Below are 10,216 nucleotides of genomic sequence, written 5' to 3' on the forward strand. Positions count from 1 at the left end.
GCCCGCTCCTTGAGTTCCCATTGAGTTCTCATGGGATTCAGAGAGTATTTGGGATTCAGAGCCCGGTGGAGTGGGTGGATTTTGCCCAGAACTTGGATTTTGCCCAGAATGTGTGTGTAAAGTGCTGGTGACAGTTCGAGAATAAAGAGTTGCTGTTTGAATCTACAAGGTGTGTGGTGGCTCGTGATTTTGTGCCCAGCCAGACTACGGCACAACCCCAAAGAAAAAGGTATTTGTGTCTCTTGTGTGGTTATTTTGTGCAGCCCAGTTAGCCCAGTTTAACTAGAGTGACCCCTGAGCCTTTTAGTCATGAGAACAGAAACCCGGCAGGGGAAAGGGTGAAAAAGGAGTGAAGGAAAGTAGTGAGACTTTGTGGACTGGAATGGAATAAAAAGTGAAGAAACTGGAAGAGTTGTTGGGGATCTTTGGGCAGATCCCCGGTGGTAAGGAAGAGTAGTGGAGAGGAGGTAAAGCTCTGTAGGGCAGCTGATCGAGCCACTTGATAGGCCTTCGAATTCCCCATAGTAGTAAGTGTTGGGTGCAGAGCAGGCTGAACTGTGTTGTCTGCAGGGCAGGCTGAACAGATGTTGGCTGCAAGATAGCCCACACACTCAAACCCCCCTCTGTCTGGTCCTTTATCATCTGTTTGCGTCAAGTCTGAACATTCAACCCCACTCAAGGCTGAACACTTAACCCCCCTTGGGCCAACAAGGCAGTTTGCACACCCAGAGGCCCCATTAGACTTGGGCTATAAAAACTCCCTCCTGCCAGGCCCCTCTCTCTCTTGCTCTCTCTCTCTTGCTCAATTTGTCTTTCTTGCGCACGCTCTCTGTCTCGCTCTTGCTCTTGCTCTCTCCCTCTTCATCTCTCCTCTTCTTCTCTCTCTCTCTCTCTCTCTCTCTCTCTCTCTCTCCTTCTTTCTTTGCTCTTTGTTGTATTGCTGCAATAAAGATCTTTTGGTTGCTCTGAGTGTTGTGGTCACTTTTCTTTCAGTAAGGAAGGAGTCAGTTGGTGGGCCTTGCAATGGATTATTCCCAGTTGGGAAGGCAGCCTGGAGGCTCATAGTAGGCCAGAAATAAGTGTGGAATTAATGACTGCCATCCCTCTGGTGGTCAATAGCCCTCTTTCTTCCAAATGGCTGCATGGGAGATCTGTATATAGGGAGAGGGTTTTTCCCTCTGCTAGCTCGCATGCCCTTGTGGCAGCTATGAGTTCAGCTTGTTGGTTGGTGGTATTGGGTAGGAGAGGTTTTGCCCCTATGATGGATTAGAAGGAAATGACAGCATACCCCGCTACTTTTACCCCTTCATGTATAAAGGAGCTACCATCTGAGAACCAGATGAGTTCTGAAGAGGGCTGGGTTCCCTCAGAAATGGTGGCAGGGCAGGGTAAAATCATCTATAATACCTCCAGGCATTTGTGGACTGGATCTTGTAAGGGAGAAGATGGGAGGAGGGAGGCAGGGTTTAATGGAGAGCAGGACTTAAAAGAGAGGGAGGGATTTTCAAGGAGAAACAAGGAGGGATAGAACCCTGGAAGGAGGAAGTGACTGTAGCCCCTTGTAAGTAAGAAAATCCTTTAGATGGTGAGGAGATGAGATGGTTAACAGGGAGCCAAAGATAATCTTGTATGCTTCTTTCTGGAGGTCATGGGCTGCTGCTAGGGATCTGAGGCTTGGGGCCCAGCCCCTGACGGTGGGTTGAGCTGTTTGGATAGGTAGGCCACTGGTGCAAATGTGGGGCCATATTCCTGATCCAGAACACCCAGACTTTGTCCCTGCTTTTCATGTACATAGAGGGTGAAGTGTTGGGAGAGGTCAGGGAGATGCAGGGTGAGTGCCTGGAGAAGGGCCTTTTTAAGAATTGTAAAGGGCTTCCCTGCCACTGAGGGTAGGGGCTCATCTTGAGGGCCCTTGGCCAGATTATATAGTGGCCTGGTGAGGAGGAAGAAATTAATCCAGGCCCTGAAGTACCCAACCAAACCCAAGAAGGAGAGTATGTCATCTTTGGTCTTTGGTGTAGGTATAGACACAATAAGCTGTTTTCTGTCTACTGTAATGGCCTTTTTCCCTTGAGAGATAGAGAACTCTAGATATGTGAACTCTTTACATGCTATTTGAGCCTTTTGTGGAGAGGTCCAATACCCCTTTAAGGCCAAGAAAGTAGAAGAACTGTGTCATCTGTTGAGCACACTTCGGACAGGCTAGAAGAATTTGTAAAGGTTTGCAAGAGGTGCAGAGAGCAGGATGGGATCAGAGCAAGATGAAAGCCTGGACATAAGCAATCTCTACCCATTTTTACGCTCACAGTAATTGTAGAGATCCCTTAGAATGGAGGGATCCAGTGACCCAAAAAGGGGTCATCTGCTTTGGTTGTCTAAGGATTAAGTGGGCCAGGCCTGGGTGCTATAGGGAAGAGTCTACTTGCAGAGAAGACATATTACCCATGTAAGGAGGAGGGAAGAGGATGCAGAGAAGGAGGAAACTGTTTATTGGCAAAAGGGGTGTCCCCGCTAGAGCCAAAAAATCAGGAGTGCCTAAGTGGCAGGTTTGAGCTGCAGAGATTGGTCATCACTGAATCCTGACAGTGGAAGAAGCTCTCATCCTGGATGGAGCCAGCCATGGGAGACCTTGGCCAAGGCTTTTCAGGACCCCTCCTGGAGAGGCTGGATACTCCCAGGGCCGGAAAGAGGGGAGAGGCAGGGCAAGAGAGAGGAAGGGTAAGCGTCTCTCTAGCGGCCAAGTCTTAAAGGTGAGAGAACTAGGACTTTAGGAATCTACCCAAGGAAGGAGTCCCTGAGGGCCACTGTAGCCTTAAAGGGGTGTTTTCTCCCCACAGGTGGGCAAAGAGATTTGCTGGATGATAATCAACATATTGCAAGAGGGTGGATTTGGATCACTGGGGGTGAAAAGATTGGAGGTCGGAGGCCAAGGTTTGTCCAAAGAGGTGTGGACTATCTCGAGATCCCTGAGGAGGAACAGTCCAGGTTAAAGGCAAATAGATATCCTTTAAATCTATGATGGAGAAGTGGGTGGCAGTGTGGGGGATCTGAGACAGCAGGGTGTATAGGTTGGGAACCAAAGGATATATGGGCCTAATGGAGGTGTTGATCAGTCATAGGTAGGACCCGTTGGGCTTTTTTACCGCTAGTATGGGAGTAAGGGGAATGAGCAGGACGGAGTTACCCCTTGCTAAGAAGGTCCTGAATAATAGGTTGTAGGCCCAGAAGAGCTTTTGTGGACCAGGGGGTATTGAGCCTGATTGCTGAAGGTGTTAGGATCTTTGAGATGAATGTTAACTGGTGGGCAGGAAATGGTGGAGGGGGTGTGGGTATCCCATACAATCGGGTCAACCAGGTTAGTATGGTATTTCATGTCAGCCTCACAAGTGGAGCAAAATGGCCAGTCTTCTGCCAAAAGGGCCAGAAAAAAAAAGATGAACAGGCCAATTCTGGGGGCCTGACTAAAGCCAGGAGCGGATGTTGATTGTTGTACTGAATTAGAGAGAATATCTCAGCCGAGCAAAGGAACTGGACATTGGGGCATAACTAGGAATGTCTGAGAGAATGGGAAGTTGTCTATGGAACAGAGTAATAGGGGAGTCTTTCTTGGATAGATGGTCTTTCCTCCTACCCTGAAATAGGAGAGGTGGATGGTACTGTTTGCCCCCAGAATTCTGTCAGGACTGAGAAGGTAGCCCTGGTGTTAAGGAGAAAGTCAACCTTGTGCCCATCCACCTGAATCCACACCCTGGGTTCCTGTCTCATTACGGCCGGGGACAAGGACCCAAGTCTCCGTCAATTGATTGCCATGCCCAGAAATTCAGAGGGTTCCCTGACCATAGGCCTCCTATGGGATCTAGGACAGTCAGAGCCCCAATGACCTTGTTGTTGACATTTAGGGCATGGGGTACGTGGAGTGTGTGGTGCGGGGCATGCCCTGGTCCAATGTCCCTCCTTGCCACACTTGAAGCAGGCACCCGGGGGGCGCGGGGGGGGGTTCAGTGATGGGCAGTGACCCGAGGAAGCACCCTGTAGGGCCTGGTTGAGCATCTGAAATTTCTCAGTCTGGGGGGTGGCAGGGCCTTGTTCGAGCTTTTTTAGTTTGGCCCGGATATTGGGGTAGCTCTGCGAGAGGAAATATGTCATAAGGACATGATGGCCATCTGGGGTTTCGGGATCTAGGTTAGTGCTGAAGGGCTTTTTTAAGCCGATCCAGAAATTCCAATGGGGTCTCTTGTAATTTTTGGAAATTGACAGCCTTACGTGCTGCTTTTTTGAGACCGGCAATAATACATGTGGAGAATCGGTCCCTACTCTGTATGCCAGCTTGTGTTTTATAATAGCAGTTGGGAGTTTGATCTGGGGCAGCAAGTGGCCCTGGAGGGTGATTGGGATTAACTCGGTGAGTTTCATCTGCATGGGCTCTGGCAAGTTCCCAGACTCTGGTACATTCCTCAAGAAGGAAAGTATTAGCCAATAACATATAAGTGAGGCTATAAACTTGGAGGACCCATTGAAACTCTCTTCTGTGGTGAATGAGCCCAACCTTCGCTTGAATTGCATGAGGTCATTCATAGAGAATGGGACATGTACACGGATAATGTCCTCAGGTCTAGCAACCTCTCTTAAGGGGGCCATGGTTTGTGGGACTAGGGAGAGAGATCTAGTATGGGGGGATTAAAGGTGTCAGCCTAGTCAGGGGGAACATCTGAGGGGCTGGACGGAGCCGATGTGGGAGGTCGGTAGGGAGGGGGTTCATCTGCCAAATAGGTCAGGGTGAGAACGAAGAAGAGAAAAAGCCTCAACATAGGGGATCTCCTTCCACTTTTTTGAGCACTCAAAGAAATTAAATAGATCTCTGAGAATTGTGGGATCCAGGGATCCTCCTGGGGGCCATTGACTTTGATTGTAAGGGTTAGTCTGCAGGGAGGGAAGAAGAGGCCCCCATCAGTCAGGAGAGGGACAAGGGTGGTTAAGTGAGAGAGAGAGATAGAGAGAAGTGCCTGTTCTTCCACCCCTTAGTACCTCCTGCTCATGAACCAGGTTCCAGAGAGTCCACTATGACCGTGAAGGTCATGGTGGGGTGCATTCTCTCTTCTAGATTGGGCATCAGAGGTTTTCTGGATGATCATGGTCAAAGCCCCTGCGAAGCCCGTCTGAAGTTGGATACCCTATAGGGGAACTCACCTACTGAAGAGCCAGTGTTGTGTGAGTAGCAGCGCTTGAAAGAGTGGTGGAGGACGGCAAGCCTTGAGAGAGGGGGCCCTTGAGCAGACAGGAATTCCCTTCCTGGGTTTCGGCACCAATGAAAGAATGAACAAGGCTTGCCATTGGAGAAAATGCCCATTTATTGAGGCAGCTCTGCATATTTATAGATCCGGGGATGGTCTGATGGTTGAAACAGTTTAATAGTTTAATGGTTTTGGCAGCTGGCATGGGGTGCTTTCTGATTGGTGGGTAAGGATCATGTGAGTCAGCAGGGCTCACCATTGGACGGCTCTTCTTGGGGGATGGGAGGTAAGTCTTTGGAGCTGGGGTGACTCCCAATAAGAATTGATGTTGATAATAGAAACCCAAATTACCCTGAAGGGGGGAGACTTTTGTGATCATTTTCATAAATCAGATCCCAAAACACTGGGAGATAGGAATAATTCCTCCTAATCATAATATCTGTAGGAATTTGTGATTTAGAATCCAACCAGTCACCATAGGCCAAGAGTTGTCATGGAAGTGGGGACTTAAAAGTCTAATATCATTTGGTCATCAGTTAAAAATCAAGAGGTGGACCTGGGTTGGACTTGCTGGAAACTTATCTGGCATCCTCCAGTAGAACTGGAGAGCAGGAGAGGCATTATATCCCTTTCTTCTCTTAGAAGATCCACTCTCTCCATTGAGTGTGACCCATTTCATTTCCCTTTTACTATTCTTTCAATATACTCAGTCCTGTTTCTCTGAGTGACATGTCTGAAATCTTTCTGACTTTATTGCAAAAATTGAGGTTTGAAGGCAGTTGGGGAGGTCTTCACATTGCCTCAGTTTCTCAGAAGACCCCAGCACTCTAACGTTAAGAAGCCCGCAATTTACCCATCTATACTTGCACTTTCTGGATAGAGAGTGATAATGTTAAGTAACTTCCTGTAGCACAGGTCCTTTGAAATTTCTACACCAAAATTTTACTTCTGCTTTTTTCCTAAGTAATACATTGTTACATTTCAAGTTTCAGTCTGCATATTATCTCCTCCAGTAATTCTCCTATGTTTGTCTGACTCCCATCTGAATAAGAAGCCACTGGTACGTGATGCTACTGACTTCAGTAATAATAGCATTCATGACACTGACTTTTAATGACATTTTACCTCTGTCTTTTCTACTTACTTGGGATCCTTGAGGGAGACATAATATGTACTCAATAAATATTTACTGAATTTATACATGAAGTGTGAAGGTATCATAAGATGAATTTTTTAAAACTGATTTGAAAGCTAGAAGAAACAAGTGAGTACCACAGGTTATTACTCCACTTCATGATAATAAATGAACCCTATGACATGAGGGTACCTTGGAAAATATTTTTCTATATAAAATAAAATAGCAAAATAAAAACAAAAAGATGAAGAAAGTGGTTCAAAATAAGGCAAACACTGATTTATGTTCACTACATAGTATTTTCAAAATTGGAAAAGTGAATAAAGTTATGTCATTTTTAAAGAGGGTAGAACTACATGAAAATCAGTACTGTCTGATCAAAGTATAATAGTATTAGCTTTTTTGTCAGAAAAAATTGGTTTCTTATCCTGACTTGCTTAGGAATAATTGAACAAATTAAGAAGAATAATAATTTACCTTTTTGATTATAATGAAAGCAAGAATATTACAGATGAGTCTTAATTTTAATATATTTAATATGAAAACATAACTAAATAGTGATAATATATAAAATAGATAACATTTGAAGAAATTTTCATACCAAATACATCATGTCATCAGGAGATTTCAAAGAATGACAGAATAGCCCAGATCAATTACATTTGTCTTTTAGAAGAAGGTGATAGCTAATCCATTGTTTGGATTCACAATGGCAAGATAAAATATTTTGTTCTCAGAAGTATCCAAGAATATTCAAGGAAAATTGACAATATACTTATTCCAGACAAATGGATTCATCAATAGTTTGTGAATTTAAATTACCACTAGCAATCAAGAAAACTTAAAGAGAAGATTATCATAAGAAATAAATTCTTTCTGAAATAAACAGTCTAAATCTAAATATGAATCTACTTCCTTGCCAGCAATGAATATTACAATAAATTATTTCACACATGCTCATCTTTAACACACATTTAGTTGTAAACTCCTGATGAGATTGTTATGTAGGTTGAAGGAGATCATGTTTATCAAGTTGCACACCAGACATACAGTCTTGGTATTATAAATAAATTTGTTGTAGCTATTGTTACTAATTGCATGAAGGCTAAGATGATCCCAATTCTAAGAAAGTCAAAGTGTCAATTATTTCATTTTCTGTTTTTTTTTATCCCATCCCTTCCTTCAAGACAGTTTTGTTGTTGTTGTTGTTGTTGTTGTTGTTGTTCTAGTAGTTATACATGACAGTAGAATGCATTTGAAAACACCATACATAAATGGAGTATAACTTTTCATTATTCTGGTTGTACACAATGTAGCATGAAAGTGGTCATGTAATTATACATATACATAGGGTAATAATGTCCATTTCATTCTACTATAATTCCAACCCACATACCCCCTCCCCACCTTCACTCCCTTTTTCCTAATCCAAAATACCTCTATTTTTAACTAGACCCCTCTCACTGTGAACTAGCTTTTGTGTATCAGAGAAAATATTCAACCTTTGGTCCTTTAGGATTGGCTTTTTTACTTAGCATAATATTCTCTAGCTTCATCCATTTATCTGCAAATGCCATAATTTCATTTTTATTTAAGGCTGAGTAATATTCTAGTATGTATATATACCACAAATTAGTTAGCCATTCATCTGTTGAAAGGTATCTAGGTTGTTTCCATAGTTTGGCTATTGTGAATTGAGCTGCTATAAACATTAGTGTGGCTGTGTCGCTATAGTATGCTTATTTTAAGTCGATTGGTTATAAATGGAGGAGTGGGATAGCTGGGTCAAACGGTTGTTTCATTTCAAGTTTTCTGAGGAATATCTATACTTCTTTCCATAATGGATGCATCAATTTGCATTCTTACCATAAATACATGAGTGTATCATTTTCCCACATTTATTGTTGCTTGTATCCTTCATAATTGCCATTCTTTTGTTGTTGTTGATGTTTCTTTTGGGGGGCAGACATAGTGGGTACTCAATAAATATTTACTGAATTTGTACATGAGTGTGAAGGCATCATAAGATAAATTTTGTAAAACTGATTTGAAAGCTAGAAGAAACAAGTGAGTACCACAGGTACTTCACTTCATGATAATAAATGAATCCTATGGACCCGAGGGTAACTTGGATAAGATTTTTCTATATAAAAGAAAATTGAACTAAGGAGCACTCGGTCATTGAGCCACATCCCTAGCCCTTTTTTGTATTATTTAGAGGCAGGGTCTCACTGAGTTTCTTAGTGCCTTGCTATTGCTGAGGCTGACTTTGAACTCAGTATCCTCCTGCCTCAGCTTTCTCAGATGCTGAGATTACAGGTGTGTGCCACTATACCTGGCTGGATAATTGCCATCCTGATTGGAGTGAGATGAAATCTTAGAGTAGTTTTGATTAGCATTTGTCTAATTGCTAGAGATGTTGAACATGTTTTTTTTCCTATGTTTGTTGATCAATTGTATTTCTTCTGTGAAGTGTCTGTTCAGTTCCTTAGTCCATTCATTGATTGGGTTATTTGGTTTTTTCAGTGGTGAGTTTTTTGTGTTCTTTATATATCCTGAAGATTAATGCTCTATCTGAGGTGCATGTGGTAAAATATTCTTCTATTCTAAAGGCTCTCTATTTATGTTATTTTTTCTTTGTTGAAAATTAACCTTTTAGTTTAAATTCATCCCATTTACTAAGTCGTGATTTATTTATTGTGCTTTAGATGTCTTGTTAAGGAAGTCAGGTCTTAAGCTGGTATGGTGAAGATTTGGGCCTACTCTTTCTTCTAGTGGTTGCAGGATCTGTTCTAGTGTCTAAGTCTTTGATCCACTTTGAACTGAGTTTTGTGAAGGGTGAGAGATAGGGGTTTAATTTTATTTTTTAACATATGAATTTCCAGTTTTCCCAGCAGCATTTGAGGCTATTGTGAATGGGGTAGTTTTTCTAATTTATCTTTCAGTGGACTCATCACTGATGTATAGGAATGTGTTTGATTTATGGGTGTTGATTTTATATCCTGATATTTTGCTGAATTTTTAAATTAATTCTAGAAATTTTCTTTTGGAGTTTTTTTTTTTTTTTGATATTCTAAACATAAAATCATGTTGTTTGCAAATAGTGATAGTATGAGCTCTTTTTTTCCCTATTTGTATCTCTTTAATATCTTTCTTCTAATTGAACTGGCTAGAGTTTCAAGAATGGTGATAGAGGGCATCCTTGTCTTTTCTAGATTTAGAGGGAATGCTTTCAATTTTTTCTGCGTTTAGAATAATGTTTTCCTTGTGTTTAGCATTGATAGCTTTTGCAATGTTGAGGTATTTCCCTAGTATTCTTAGTTTTTCTATTTTTTTGAACATGAAGGGGTGCTATAATTTGTCAAAGGCTATTTCTACATCTATTGAGATGATAGTATGTGTCATGAGCCATCCTTGGGCTGTGTGTGCACTGTTGGGCATAGTAGCCTCTTGTGGGAATAAGTCTGGCATTGGAAACTCCCTGTGGCATCCCCACTAGGGATTGACTATGTGATGCAGGTGACCTTCCCAGTCAAGATCTGTCAAAGATACCACACAGCTGCTGAGATGGATGTGACCTGCAAAGATGTCAATCAAATAAATCACTGGAGACATTTTACCTTTTTTTTTAAATTTAATTTAATTTAATTTTTTATTATTAGTTGTTCAAAACATAACATAGCTCTTGATATATCATATTTCATACATTTAATTCAAGTGGGTTATGAACTCCCTTTTTTCCCTGTATACAGATTGCAGAATCACATCTGTTACACATCCACGTTTTTACATACTGCCATACTAGTGTCTATTGTATTCTGCTGCCTTTCCTATCCTGTACTATCCCCCC

This window comes from Marmota marmota, unplaced genomic scaffold (genome assembly GCF_001458135.2).
Source record: "Marmota marmota marmota unplaced genomic scaffold, marMar, whole genome shotgun sequence".
NCBI lineage: Eukaryota > Metazoa > Chordata > Mammalia > Rodentia > Sciuridae > Marmota > Marmota marmota.